Source organism: Bos mutus, chromosome 12, assembly GCF_027580195.1.
Source record: "Bos mutus isolate GX-2022 chromosome 12, NWIPB_WYAK_1.1, whole genome shotgun sequence".
Taxonomy (NCBI): Eukaryota; Metazoa; Chordata; class Mammalia; order Artiodactyla; family Bovidae; genus Bos; species Bos mutus.
In genome coordinates, this window is record NC_091628.1 from 44,814,172 (window position 1) to 44,829,008 (window position 14,837).

Here is a 14,837-nt window from a genome sequence, read left to right on the forward strand (position 1 = left end):
CTCGTATGAGTGTTTGTAGTAGGAAGAGGGGTGAGGGATTCAAGAAGTAAAGATAACTCTGAATGTGATGGCTTTGTAAAGTATAAAACTGACTAGGCTGAATTGCATTTCTTTATTATTAATAATTAATATGAATTAATTATTAATATTATTAATAATGGTGATTATTATTTTCTTGTATATTTCCACTTAGGATGGGTCACGGGGGGATTCTTAGGGGAACTGGAGGGCACGAGGGAAGAAGCAGCCATTTTTTAGCTCATATCCAGTGCCTCCCATCTGCTGACTCACATTGCTGGCATGAGGCAACAACTAGGGCTGCACCATCTTTATCTTCCCTAGGATCCTCTGGCTTTTCTAACTCCTGGGCCAGAGATGTGTGTTCAGTTTCATGATGAAGGACCCTGGTTTCTGAAAAACACCCTCATCATCAAATCAGATGGCACAAGAACAGAAAGTGTGTCAGTTCATCCTCTGAGAATCCAACTTGTTTTTGAGTGTTTCAGTCTGCCTTGATCTTCCCCATTTTAAACCTGTCTTCCATAAGTGGCTCATATCCCATGGCTGTCAAGCTCCATATCAGATGTAGCAATAACAGACTTACAGACACAGGTTACCCAGCTCACATGATCCCATTATTGTATATGGCTACTTCATTATAACAAATCTATCTATCTATCTGTCTGTCTGTCTATCTCAGCAGTGGCCACAGGACTGGAAAAGTTCAGTTTTCATTCCAGTCTCAAATAAAGGCTTTGCAAAAGATTGTTCAAACAACCATACAATTGTGCTCATTTCACAAGCTAGCAAGGTTATGCTCAAAATCCTTCAAGCTATGCTTCAGCAATATGTGAACCAAGAAATTTCAGATATACAAGCTGAGGTTCAAAGAGGCAGAGGAACCAGTAATCAAATTGCCAACATCCTGTAGATCATGGAGAAAGCAAGGGAGTTCCAGAAAAACATCTATTTCTGCTTCACTGACTATACTAAAACCTTTGACTGTGTGGGTCACAACAACTTGTGGAAAATTCTTAAAGTGATGGGAGTACCAGACCACCTTACCAGTCCCCTGAGAAACCAGTATGTAAGTCAAGAAGGAGCAGATAGAACTGGACATGAGAGAATTGACAGGTTCAAAATTGGGAAAGGAGTACAACAAGGCTGTCTGTCTATTGTCACCCTATTGATTTGAGCTATATGAAGAAGGTGGGCTGTGTGTCATATCCAACTCTTTGGGAACCCATGTACTGAAGCCCACAGGCTTCCTCTGCCCATAAGATTTCTCAGGCAAGGATACTTGAGTGGGTTGCCATCTTCTCCTCCAGGAGATCTTCCCAATGTAGAGAATATCCCTGCATCTACCCTTGAATTCATGCATTTACAGGTGGATTCTTTACCATTGAGCTGTCTGGGAAGCCTAGAGCATATTATGTAAAATGCCAAGCTGGATGAACATAAGCTGAAATCAAGATTGCTGGGAGAAATATCAACAATCTCAGATGTGCAAATAGTACCACTCTAATGGCAAAGAATCAATGAAAAGAAATAGAAAAAAACAATAGAATGGGAAAGTCTAGAGATCTCTTCAAGAAAGTTAGAGATACCAAGGGAACATTTCATGCAAAGATGGGCTCAATAAAGGACAGAAATGGTATGGACCTAACAGAAGCAGAAGATACTAAGAAGAGATGGCAAGAATACACAGAAGAACTATGCAAAAGAGATCTTAAGGACCCAGGTAAACATAATGGTGTGATCATTCACCTAGAGCCAATCATCCTGGATTGGGAAGTCAACTGGGCCTTAGGAAGCGTCACTATGAACAAAGCCAGTGGAGGTGATGGAATTCCAGCTGAGCTATTTCCAATCCTAAAAGATAATGCTGTGAAAGTGTTATACTCAATATGGCAGCAAATTTGGAAAACTCAGCAGTGGCCACAGGACAGGAAAAGGTCAGTTTTCATTCCAATCTTAAAGAAAATCAATGCCAAAAATGGTTCAAACTACCACACAATTGCACTCATCTTACAAGCTAGCAAAGTAATGCTCAAAATTGTCCAAGTTAGGCTTCAACAGTATGTGAACCAAGAACTTCTAAATGTTTAAGGTGAATTTAGAAAAGGCAGAGGAACCAGAGAACAAATCGCCAACAGCCATTGGATCAGAGAAAAAGCAAGAGAATTCCAGAAAAACATCTACTTCTGCTTCATTGAAGATGCTAAAAGCTATGTGTGGATCACAACAAACAGTGGAAAATTCTTCAAGAGATAGGAATATCAGACCACCTTACCTGCGTCTGAGAAACCTATATTCAGGTCAAGAAGCAACAGTTAGAACCGGACACGTTGGAAAGAATTGGAAAAAATTTCCAAATTGAAAAGAAGTACATCAAGGCTGTTTATTGTTACCCTGCTTACTTAACTTATATGCAGAGTACGTCATGTGAAATGCCAGGCTGGATGAAGCACAAGCTGGAATCAAGACTACAAGGAGAAATATCAATAACCTCAGATATGCAGATGATACCACCCTTATGGCAGAAATCAAAGAGTAACCAAAGAGCCTCTTGATGAAGGTGAAAGAAGAGAATGAAAAAGGTGGCTTACAATTCAACATTCAAAAAACTAAGATCATGGCATCCAGGCTCATCACTTCATGACAAATAGATGGGGAAACAATGGAAACAGTGGCAGATTTTATTGTCTTGGGCTCCAGAGTCACTGCAGATGGTGACTGAAGCCATGAAATTAAAAGAAGCTTACTCCATGGAAGAAAAGCTACAACAGACCTAGATAGCATATTAAAAAACAGAGACATTACTTTGCCAACAAAGTTCCATATAGTCAAATCTATGGTTTTTCCAGTAGTCATATATGGATGTGAGAGTTGGACCATAAAGAAAGCTGAGCACCAAAGAACTGATGCTTTTAAACTGTGGTTTTGGAGAAGACTCTTGAGAATCTCTGGGACTTCAAGGGTCAAACAAATCAATTCTAAAGGAAATTAATCCTGAATATTCATTGGAGGGACTGATGCTGATGCTGAAGCTGAAGCTCCAATATTCTGGCCACCTTATGTGAAGATCTGACTCATTAGAAAAAATCCTGATGGTGGGAAAGATTGAAGGCAGGAGGAGAAGGGACCAACAGAGATTGAGATGGTTTGAAAGTACCACCAACTCAATAGACATGAGTTTGCACAAGCTCCAGGAGATGATGAAGGGCAGGGGAGCCTGGTGTGCTGCAGTTCATAGGGTAGCAAAGATTTGGACACAACTGAGGGGCTAAACAGCAAAATGATGAAATGACTAATTTTTTCAGTATCAGGACAGAAATGAAAAATCAGCCATAAGATATAGAAATGATAATGAGAATTTAGTAGATGCAAAAATCAGAGCCCAGAGAATCCGAGAGAAATTTTAACCCACAGAAATTCACAGGGTGCTTTTAGGATTGTTAAGATACTTTTGCCTAGATACTAGCAGACTAAGTAACTTAGACAGAAATATGAGTTACATTCCTCACTGCAAGCTTTCTTCAAGTTTTTCTTCTGCCTTGCTTATTTAAAAATCCAACTTCCACAGAACTTTCTATTAAAAAAAAATACAAGTCTGATGTCAATCACGTGCATAAAATGATTTACTTTTCCAATGAGATATAGCCCAAGCACTGTAATATAACATTCCCATTTATTTAAGATATAAACACTATTTCAACATTGTTTATGTACTAGGAAATCTGTCAGGATTTAAGGATAGCCAGACAAGTATCTTAATCCCTTGGATGTTGCTTTCTTTTTATTTTGAGGATGGACTTCCCTGGTGGTCCAATGGGTAAGACTCCATGCTCCTAATGTTCAATCACTGGTCAGGTATCTAGATTCCATGTGCTTCAACTAAAGATTCTGCATGCCTCAACAAAACTGGAGATTCCACATGCTGCAACTAAGACCTTGCAAAGCCAAGTGAAATAAATAATAAATAATTTTAAAAATTTATATATATATATAAGTAAATGTTATTTTGATGATTATGTTCATTCATACAGAAAATAAAACATAAAGTTATGGTTTCATACTTGTCTTTTCCTATGAAATAGTCTAACAATGATGTCTTTCTCAAGAAAAAAAAATTCTTCTGCTTCATTTCAAGCAGAGTTAAGGTAAACCTTTTTGTTATATTAATATTTTTAAAAAGTTTCTGGATATATTTCCACCAACAGCATATAAAAGTTTTCTTTTCTCCACATCCTTTCCATTTGCTTTTTTTATGATGCACGTTCATTGTCATTTTGATTTGCATTTTTCTGATGTTAGTGATGTTTAGCACATTTTCATTTACTTGTTGGCCTTTTTTATCTCTCCTATAGAAAAATATCTATTCAAGACCTATGTTCATTTGGTGGGAGTTATTTTTTCTTGCTACTGAATTACATTTTTTAAAATATATTTTGGATATTAATCTTTTATCTGGTAGGTGGTTTGCAAATATTTGCTCACATTCTGCAGTTGTCTTTTCATTTTGTTGACAGCACCCTTTGCTGTGCAGAAGCTCTTGTTCTTAGTTTCTCAGTCATGTCCAACTCTTTGCAACCCCATGGACTACAACACAACAGTCTCCTATGTCCATGAGGATTCTCCAGGCAAGAATACTGGAGTGGGTTACCATGCCCTTCTCCAGGGGGTCCTTCCTAAGTCAATTATCGAACCCAGGTCTCCCACATTGCAGGTAGCTTTTTTATTGACTAAGCCATCAGGGAACCAGTTAAAAACTCACTTTTTTTTCTTTTGTTACCTGTGCTTTTAGTGTTATATATAAAACTTAACGTGGACAAATACTAGGGCTCTCTGTGCATTCTCACCAATGTGGCCACCCAAGGAGGCAAAAAGGACCTAAACTACATTCAACTGGATGACCTTCACTGTTCATACACTTGAACAGTGGTTTAGGGATACTGGTCTTCCCTCACAAGTTTGAGAGGCGGGAGCCAGGAAGTAACACAGGGATCAAAGAGTACTGCAGGCTCTCATGTCAATTTTGAAATGTGCAATAATATCTTTGTGAATGGGGATGACAAACCACCCTCTGTGGAAGTGAATGAAGTCCAACCCAAGATGAGGTGCATGGTGGGAAATGCCATCAAATGGAACTTTCCCAAGTTCTTCATTGACAAAAGCGCTGTGTGATGACATGGTATGGTCCCATGGAAGAGTCCCTGGTGATAGAGAAGAACCTGCCACACTACCTATAGCCCCACAAGTGTGCTCCCACTGGAACCTGCTGCCTGTGCCCCTTGCAGCCTTCAAGCCAGTGCCTATGATGGTCTGCTTATAAACCAACTCCTGGCAGTGTATACCCGGGGAACACAGCGTGCAACACTGCTCGAAAAAATTCTTTCACCAAGCTCAGTGCTCGCAGTCCTACCCTAGGCTGTCCTGTGGGAATAAAAATGTAGGATCAAAAAAAAAAAAAAAAAGTAAAGCTAACATCAAGTAATTTTCCCCATATTTTTCATCTAGAAATTTTATGATTTTAGATGTTCAGTTCACTTCAGTTCAGTTCAGTCACTCAGTCGTGTCCGACTCTTTGAGACCCCATGGACTGCAGCATGCCAGGCCTCCTTGTCCAACACAAACTCCGGGAGTTTACCCAAACTCATGTCCATTGAGTCAATGATGTCATCCAACCATTTCATCCTCTGTCGTCCGCTTTTCCTCTTGCCTTCAATCTTTCCCAGCATCAGGGTCTTTTCCTAAGAGTCACTTCTTTGCATCAGGTAGCCAAAGTATTGGAGTTTCAGCTTCAGCATCAGTCCTTTCACTAAACGTTGAGGACTGATTTCCATTAGGATGGATTAGTTGGATCTCCTTGCAGTCCAAGGGACTCTCAAGAGTCTTCTCCAACACCACAGTTCAAAAACATCAATTCTTCAGTGCTCAGCTTTCTTTATAGTTCAACTCTCACATCCATACATGACTACTGGAAAAAACATAGCCTTGACTAGACAGACCTTTGTTGGCAAAGTAATGTCTCTGTTTTTTAGTATGTTCTCTAGGTTGGTCATAACTTTTCTTCCAAGGAGTAAGCGCCTTTTTATTTCATAGCTGCAGTCACCATGTGCAGTGATTTTGGAGCCAAAAAAAATAAACTCAGCCACTGTTTCCACTGTTTCCCCATGGGACCGGATGCCATGATCTTAGTTTTCAGAATGTTGAGCTTTAAGCCAACTTTTCCACTCTCCTCTTTCACTTTCATAAAGAGACTGTTCAGTTCTTCTTCGTTTTCTGCCATAAGGGTGGTGTCATCTTCATACCTGAGCTTATTGATATTTCTCCCAGCAATCTTGATTTCAGCAAGCTTGTGCTTCATCCAGCCCAGGGTTTCTCATAATGTACTCTGCATATGAGTTAAATAAGCAGGGTGACAATATACAGCCTTGACATACTCCTTTTCCTATTTGGAACCAGACTGTTGTTCCACGTCAAGTTCTAACTGTTGTTTCCTGACTTGCATACAGATATCTCAAGAGGAAGGTCAGGTGGTCTGGTATTCCCATCTCTTTCAGAATTTTCCACAATTTACTGTGATCCACACAGTCAAAGGCTTTGGCATAGTCAACAAAGCAGAAGTAGATGTTTTTCTGGAACTCTCTTGCGTTTTCAATGATCCAGTGGATGTTGGCAATTTGATCTCTGGCTCCTCTGTCTTTTCTAAAACCAACTTGAACATCTAGAAGTTCATGCTTCATGTATTGTTGAAGCCTGGCTTGGAGACTATTGAGTGTTACTTTAATAACGTGTGAGATGAGAATAATTGTGTAGTATTTTGAGCATTCTTTGGCATTGGCTTTCTTGGGGATTGGGATGAAAACTGACCTTTTCCAGTCCCTTGGCAACTGCTGAGTTTTCCAAATTTGCTGGCATATTGAGTGCAGCACTTTCACAGCATCATTTTAGGGTTTGAAATAGCTCAACTGGAATTCCATCACCACCATTAGCTTTGTTCGTAGAGATGCTTCCTAAGGTCCACTTGACTTCGCATTCCAGGATGTCTGGCTCTATTTAAGTGACCACACCATCATGATTATCTGGGTCATGAAGATCTTTTTTTGTACAGTTCCTCTCTGTATTCTTGCCACCTCTTCTTAATATCTTCTGCTTCTGTTGCTGCTGCTGCTGCTGCTGCTGTGTCACTTCAGTTGTGTCTGACTCTGTGCAACCCCATAGACGGCAGCCCACCAGTCTCCCCTGTCCCTGGGATTCTCCAGGCAAGAATACTGGGGTGGGTTGCCATTTCCTTCTCCAATGCATGAAAGTGAAAACTGAAAGTGAATTCCATACAATTTCTGCCCTTTATTGCGCCCTTCTTTGCATGAAATGTTTCCTTGGTATCTTTAATTTTCTTGAAGTGATATCTAGTCTTTCCCATTCTATTGTTTTCCTCTATTTCTTTGCACTGATCACTGAGGAAGTCTTTCTTATCTCTCCTTGCTATTCTTTGGAGCTCTGCATTCAAAAGGGTATATCTTTCCTTTTCTCCTTTGCTTTTGGCTTCTCTTCTTTCCATAGCTATTTGTATGGCCTCCTCAGACAGCCATTTTACTTTTTTGTATTTCTTTTTCTTGGGTATGGTCTTACTCCCTGTCTCCTTTACAATGTCACGAACCTCTGTCTATAGTTCATCAGGCACTCTGTCTATCAGATATAGTCCCTTAAATCTGTTTCTCACTTCCAATGTATAATCTCACTTCCACTGTATACAGATCTTAGGCCTTACCTTTAAGTTATTAATCCATCTTGAGTTGATTTGGTGTAACATATGGGTCTATTTTTACTTTTTTTACATGTGATTATCCAGTTTTCCCAGCACCATTTGTTGAATAATTCGTTCTTTTCCCATTTTGCTTTCTTGGCAAGAATTAAGATTAGTTGGCCATATATGCCTGTGTTTATTTCTAAGGTCTCTATTTCTTTCCTTTGTTCTAAGAGTCTGTTTTTTATACCAGTACCATACTATATTGATTAACATAGCTTCATAATATAATTTTTAAATAGATCTACTTTTTTGTGTTCAAGATTGCTTTAGCTATTCAGCATCTTTTGTGATTCCATATAAATTTTAGGATTTCTTCTTAACTTCTGTGAAAAGTCCCATTGGAATTTTGATAGGGATTCCACTTACTCTGTTGATCACTTTGAATGAATGCTCACTATATCAGTTATCCTAATCCATGAACACAGGATATGTTTCCAATTATTTGTGTCTTCTTTAAATGAAACATCAGTCATTTGTAAGTTGGGCCAAAAAACTTACCTCAGGGAATAGCTTTTATGTTTGTGAGTTGTTAGCTGGCTCAAGAAAAGCATACCTGTTGTGTAGGGTTTAAGGAAGTTCAGATTTTGAATTAAAGAAAATATAAAAATGGACTTAGGCTTCTTGAAAATCTAAGGAAGATACTTGAAGCTGATAATTAACAATGTTTTTACAGGTGTTCATTGTTTTCTGTCACTCCCTTAGTTTATAATTTATCTTAGCTTAAGCTTTATGGAATTATGGTAGGAAACTATTTTAAACCCTGATTATATTTCAGCATAAATAAACATAAACAAACTATGTAATTCTTGATAAAAAAAAAAAAACAGAATAATGAAGAATATTGTGATAATAAGCATAATTTATATTCAAAATTGAATAACCAATTAACCAATTTGTATATGGTCAGGTTGGAACATGTGTTAATGTGAGAAAATTTAAAGATTTAATTCTCACACAAAATTGTTAGCTTTGCTTTACTTTTCTTTATGCACTGAAATCTAGCTAACCAATTCACAAGTATATAACATTATGAAAAAAATGTTAAGGTGTGAGGAAATGGCTAGATCTTCACAAGTTCATACTCCATAATCAGTTATAAACAAGAAAATATGTGAAATTAGATGTCATCTTGCTAAATATTTGCTAATGTAAAATCTTCTAACTTGAGATGAACATATGAGAGATACAGAATTAGGAAACATTGCTTTATAATTACATTAACTCTAATTTCTTTTCCCAGTGTATTTTGAGTTAATAAAGTTAAAACCCTTCGGCTGGACGATTTGAAGGAATACTTTAAGAAGTTGGAACATATACTGGAAATGAGCAAGATTTACCATGTAATCTTTGGATGAAGATGGAGATGGTAAGGCAGGAATTTTGAAGCCAGGCTTGATGAGCTGGAGATTTATTAGTTTAGTTCTAAGGAAGAAGCTATGGTCTTGGTAAGGAAGCAAGTTTGAATATTTTGTAAGTTATCTTACTGGAACAAGTGCTTCCTGAAGAAAATAGTTATTTTTTGCTTGGTTTCACATACTGCAGAATTTTATGCTTGATTTCAGTTCAAAGAATAAAAGATAATTTAGAACAAAGTATGTAAGCATATAAGATGCCAACATTTACACCGTATTTTATATGAATGCTTTCCTTCTTGAGTTATAGAAAAAAAAATGACTACCAAGAAAAATCACTTTCAATTTTGCAGATTGTTGGCTTAAATGTTTCCTTCAAAACATATTGTAAGTTGATAAACAAGAAGCATACACAAAAGAGAATCATATTGAATTTCAGTATCACTACCAGGCATAAAGTAAAAAGGCAAGAGTTTCATTCCAGTTAAACTCCATAGTTGCAGATAACAGTCCAATATAATCACTATAAACAACAGGATTTCTTACAGTGTATTATTTTGCCTACAAAATTTCTAGAAGACCAGATAAGTAAGGTTTGATGCTATGTTGCTAGTAATGAAGTCCACCCCACCAGTCTTCAAAGCTAATTTATACAAACTAGTAAAATATTTTCCTCTGAGCAGAAACAACTCTGTAAATAACTAGCTTGGCAAAGGCATGTGGCCTGAGTCATAGCATAATGTGAAGCTTGTGCAACAATGCAGCAACCCTGGAATGACCTAGTCAAGAAAATACCTAGATATAACTGGGATTCTTTCAGTGGAACTCTTACAAAAGTAATGCCTATTACCTGAGGCCTAGATCATCAGAGACAGAAAAACAGTTTGTTAGAGCTGCCCTAAGAGAAACAAATGCTTGTACCACATCTTCACATTTACAGCCACCACACCACATTAATCATTTTTGCAAAGTCTTACGTGGATGCATCTACTTGGCTTAACTGTGGTCACTTACTGAGTCTTTTATGTGAAAGAACTGGATATATTTCTTTTGAGAGTTCAGTTGCAATGGTAAAGGAACACTAAGTTGAAGGAGATTGGATTGTGTTCAGTTCAGTTCAGTTAGTCATGTCTGACTTTTCGCAACCCCATGAACTGCAGCACGCCAGGCCTCCCTGTCCATAACCACTGCCAGACTCTACCCAAACCCATGTCCATTGAGTCAGTGATGCCATCCAACCATCTCATCCTCTGTCATCCCTTTATCCCCTTGCCCTCAATCTTTCCCAGCATCAGGGTTTTTTCAAATAAGTCAGCTTTTCACATCAGGTGGCCAAAGTATTGGAGTTTCAGCTTTAGCATCAGTCCTTCCAATGAACACCCAGGACTGATCTCCTTTAGGATGGACTGGTTGGATTGCCATGCAGTCCAAGGGACTCTCAAGAGTCTTCTCCAACACCACAGTTCAAAAGCGTCAATTCTTCAGCACTCAGCTTTCTTTATAGTTCAACTCTCACATCCATAACGACTACTGGAAAAAAAAAATAGCCTTGACTAGATGGACCTTTGTTGACAAAGTAATGTTTATGCTTTTTAATATGCTGTCTATGTCAGTCATAACTTTCTTTCCAAGGAGTAAGCGTCTTTTAATTTCATGGATGCAATCAACACCTGCAGTGATTTTGGAGCCAAAAATAATAAAGTCAGCCACTGTTTCCCCATCTATTTGCCATCATGAAGTGATGCGACCTGATGCCATGATCTTAGTATTCTGAATGTTGAGCTTTAAGCCAACTTTTTCACGCTCCTCTTTCACTTTCATCAAGAGGCTCTTTAGTTCTTCTTGGCTTTCTGCCATAAGGATGGTGTCATCTGCATATCTGAGGTTGTTGATATTTCTCCTGGCAATCTTGATTCCAGCTTGTTCTTCCTCCAGCCCAGTGTTTCTCATGAAGTATTCTGCATATTAGTTAAATAAGCAGGCTGACAATATACAGCCTTGACATAATCCTTTTCCTATTTGGAACCAATCTGTTGTTCCATGTTCAGTTCTAACTGTTGCTTCCTGACATGCATATAGATTTCTCAAGAGGTAGGTCAAGTGGTCTTGTATTCCCATCTCTTTCAGAATTTTCCACAGTTTATTGTGATCCACACAGTCAAAGGCTTTGGCATCGTCAATAAAGCAGACATAGATATTTTTCTGGAACTCTCTTGCTTTTTGGATGATCCAGCAGATGTTGGCAATTTGATCTCTGGTTCCTCTGCCTATTCTAAAACCAGCTTGAACATCTGGAAGTTCACGGTTCATGAATTGCTGAAGCCCCACCCTTATGGCAGAAAGTGAAGAGGAATTAAAAAGCCTCTTGATGAAATTGAAAGTGGAGAGTGAAAAAGTTGGCTTAAAGCTCAACATTCAAAAAACGAAGGTCATGGCATCTGGTCCCATCACTTCATGGGAAATAGATGGGGAAACAGTGAAAACAGTGTCAGATTTTCTTTTTTGGGCTCCAAAATTACTGCAGATGGTGACTGCAGCTATGAAATTAAAAGATGCTTACTCCTTGGAAGGAAAGTTATGACCAACCTAGATAGCATATTAAAAACCAGAGACATTACTTTGCCAACAAAGGTCCATCTAGTCAAGGCTATGGTTTTTTTCCAGTGGTCATGTATGGATGTGAGTTGGACTGTGAAGAAAGCTGGGCACCAAAGAATCGATGCCTTTGAACTGTGGTGTTGGAGAAGACTCTTGAGAGTCCCTTGGACTGCAAGGAGATCCAACCAGTCCATCCTAAAGGAGATCAGTCCTAGGTGTTCATTGGAAAGATTGATGCTAAAGCTGAAACTCCAATTCTTTGGCCAACTCATGCAAAGATTTGACTCATTGGAAAAGACTCTGATGCTGGAAGGGATTGGCGGCAGGAGGAGAAGGGGACAACACAGGATGAGATGGCTGGATGGCATTACCGACTTGATGGACATGACTTTGAGTGAGCTCGGGGATTTGGTGAGGGACAGGGAGGCCTGGCATGCTGTGATTCATGGGGTCTCAAAGAGTCAGAGACAACTGAGTGACTGAACTGAAATGAACTGAAGCATGGTGACAATATACAGCCTTGATGTACTCCTTTTTCTATTTGGAACCAGTCTGTTGTTCCACGTCCAGTTCTAACTGTTGCTTCCTGACCTGCATACAGATTTCTCAAGAGGCAGGTCAGGTGGTCTGGTATTCCCATCTCTTTCAGAATTTTCCACAGTTTATTATGATCCAGACAGTCAAAGGTTTTGGCATAGTCAATAAAGCAGAAATAGATGTTTTTCTGGAACTCTCTTGCTTTTTCCATGATCCAGCGGATGTTGGCAATTTGATTTCTGGTTCCTCTGCCCTTTCTAAAACCAACTTGAACATCTGGAAGTTCATGCTTCATGTATTGTTGAAGTCTGGCTTGGATAATTTTGAGCATTATTTTACTAGCGTGTGAGATGAGTGCAATTGTGAGGTACTTTGACCATTCTTTTGCATTGCCTTTCTTTGGTATTGGAATGAAAACTGACCTTTTCCAGTCCTGTAGCCACTGCTGATTTTCCAAATTTGCTGACATATTGAGTGCAGCACTTTTACAGCATCATTTTTCAGAATTGTGTTCAAAGTGAGCTATTTGCAGAATCCAAGTGAAAGTGAAAGTCACTCAGTCATGTCTGACTCTTTGCAACCCCATGGACCATACAGTTCATGAAATTCTCTAGGCCAGAATACTGGAGTGGGTAGTCTTTCCCTTCTCCACCGGATTTTCCCAACCCAGGGATTGAACCCAGGTCTCCTGAATTGCAGGCAGATTCTTTACCAGCTGAGCCACAAGGGAAGCTCAAGAATACTCGAGTGGGTAGCCTATCCCTTCTCCAGCGGATCTTCCTTACCCAGGAAAAGAACTGGGGTCTCCTTCATTGCAGGAAGATTTTTTACCAGTTGAGCCATGAGGGAAGAATCCAACATAGGTTTTATTCAGAAAATAACCAGTTAATGAGAGTCTGCTACAATTCAATTATTGTAGTTGAAAAGCTCAAAGCCTGATGTGTTATACCAAAAACAAACAAAGATGCTAATGAAGGGGATCTTATTTGAGTTCTAAGCAGTTGGGAAGATCCACTGAAGAAGGCTACCCACACCACTGTTCTCGGGCTTCCCTTGTGGCTCAGCTGGTAAAGAATATGCCTCTGGTGTGGGAGAACTGGGTTCGATCCTTGCATTGGGAAGACCTCCTGGTGAAGAAAAAGGCTACCCACTCCAAAGAGTCGGACACGACTGATCGATTTTCACTTTCTATCTGAGTTATGTAACTACATGTTTACATTTGACAAAATAATTATTACAATGTTTACAGAAATGTTGCATTTAGTCACTTTTCTTCAGTTGAGTTCAGTTCAGTCATGTCCGATTCTTTGCGACCCCATGAATTGCAGCATGCCATGCCTCCCTGTCCATCACCAACTCCCGGAGTTCACTCAGACTCACGTCCATTGAGTCAGTGATGCCACCCAGCCATCTCAGCCTCTGTTGTCCCCTTCTCCTCTTGCCCCCAATCCCACCCAGCATCAGAGTCTTTTCCAATGAGTCAACTCTTTGCATGAGGTAGCCAAAGTACTGGAGTTTCAGCTTTAGCATCATTCCTTCCAAAGAAATCCCAGGGCTGATCGCCTTCAGAATGGACTGGTTGGATCTCCTTGCAGTCCAAGGGACTCTCAAGAGTCTTCTCCAACACCACAGTTCAAAAGCATCAATTCTTTGGTGCTCAGCTTTCTTCACAGTCTAACTCTCACATCCATACATGACCACTGGAAAAACCATAGCCTTGACTAGACGGACCTTTGTTGGCAAAGTAATGTCTCTACTGCATGTAAAATAGATAACCATCAAGGACCTAGTGTATAGCAAAGGAAATTATGCTCAATATTTTGTAATAACTTATAAGCAAAAAGAATAAGAATAAGAAAAAGATATATATATATATATGTATGAAATTTCTTTGCTGTACACCTAACACTATCACAACATTGTAAATCAACTATACTTATATTTTAAAAAAAGTTACTTTGCTGATATTTAATTAATTAATTAGTTAAGTCATAGCTATCATTTACAAACAAATGTTTTCTCAATTTGAGTTTTACCTTCTATTTTTATGCATTTTATTTACAATAACTCTTCAAAAAGAGTTTATAGCTAGCTGATTAGTTTCTACTTCTCTGTGCCTTCATGAGTAATAGCTAACAAATATAGTTAATTTGGCATTAGGCAACTGATGCATGTAATAAAAGTAAGATATTAGAAAGTAGTTTGGAAGTAATAATATGCAATTTTGAATATTTCAATAATATTCAATAATTGAAAAGATTTTAAAATTATAAGGCAAAATGCAAGACTCTGAAGCGTAGAAAGAAGGAACACTATTTAGGGATCTGGAGATTCCAGAAACATGAAAGTGTTTTTGTTTTTGGTTTCTGTTTTTGGTTCATATAACTGAGTTCTGAAAGCCTGGCAACCTGGAAATGCCAACAGGCCCAGATAAAATTTCCCCAGCAAAAGTTACTTTCTTCTAGCTGAAGGACCAGGAAAGAGCTTAGCAACACATAAAACCTAAGTAATAACTGTTCTAATTCAGTTAAACA